Source organism: Myotis brandtii, unplaced genomic scaffold (genome assembly GCF_000412655.1).
Source record: "Myotis brandtii unplaced genomic scaffold, ASM41265v1 scaffold1105, whole genome shotgun sequence".
Taxonomy (NCBI): domain Eukaryota; kingdom Metazoa; phylum Chordata; class Mammalia; order Chiroptera; family Vespertilionidae; genus Myotis; species Myotis brandtii.
Window position 1 is genome coordinate 214,947 of NW_005353770.1, and position 626 is coordinate 215,572.

Here is a 626-nt window from a genome sequence, read left to right on the forward strand (position 1 = left end):
AATGACTTGTTAATCGGCGCAGACACTACCGAAGGGACTCGCTGGAGTGGAATCCAAGTGGAATTTGGATTTGGAGAAGAGTTTCTTGAACATTTACTCCTTCCTTATTGTTTTTTTTTCTTTCTTTTTTCTGATCCCCTTCTCCGCCTTTCATTGGAGATGAACACAGAGCTTTTGCATCCCAGAAAGTAGTCGCCGCGACTGTTATCCCCAAAGAGACAAGCACACATGTAGGAATGACAAAGGCTGGTGAAGGAGAGAGCGCAGCTCGCGGCCCGGAGAGATCGTCTCGATAATGGATTACTAAATGGGATCCACGCTGTACCAGCCCGCTCCGAGCCCTGGCCGCCTACCCGTCGATGCACCGAAAAGGTACGGCTGGGACGCCCCGGTGCGCTCCACCTCCCGGGCGGCTCGCCTCCAGCTTGCGGGTCTTGGGGCCGCGGCCAGAACGCTCTGGCTGCTTTGTGGTGCTTGCGTTTTATTTTGTCTCGTATCTCTGTCTCCTGAGCATTGGCCGGCCCTGGGGACGCAGTCGTGAGCCCTGCCGGCCGCTCCTCTCTGCCCTGAGCCCCAGAGACCGCCGGGCTCCGTGTTGCGGGCTTCCCCACCCGCGCCGCACACAA

The 626-nt window shown here is 57.3% G+C and overlaps 1 protein-coding gene across 3 annotated transcripts in view; it reads left to right on the forward strand.

Moving 5' to 3' along the window:
• Positions 1–6: 6 nt before the first annotated feature.
• The window catches only part of SEMA6A (sema domain, transmembrane domain (TM), and cytoplasmic domain, (semaphorin) 6A), a 129,689-nt gene continuing 129,069 nt past the window's right edge, over positions 7–626 (forward strand). For all 3 annotated transcript variants that reach the window (XM_005857344.2, XM_005857347.2, XM_005857348.2), the window contains exon 1: positions 7–372. The gene's annotated coding sequence lies outside the window, so the exon portion shown is untranslated. The remainder of the gene's footprint in view (positions 373–626) is intronic.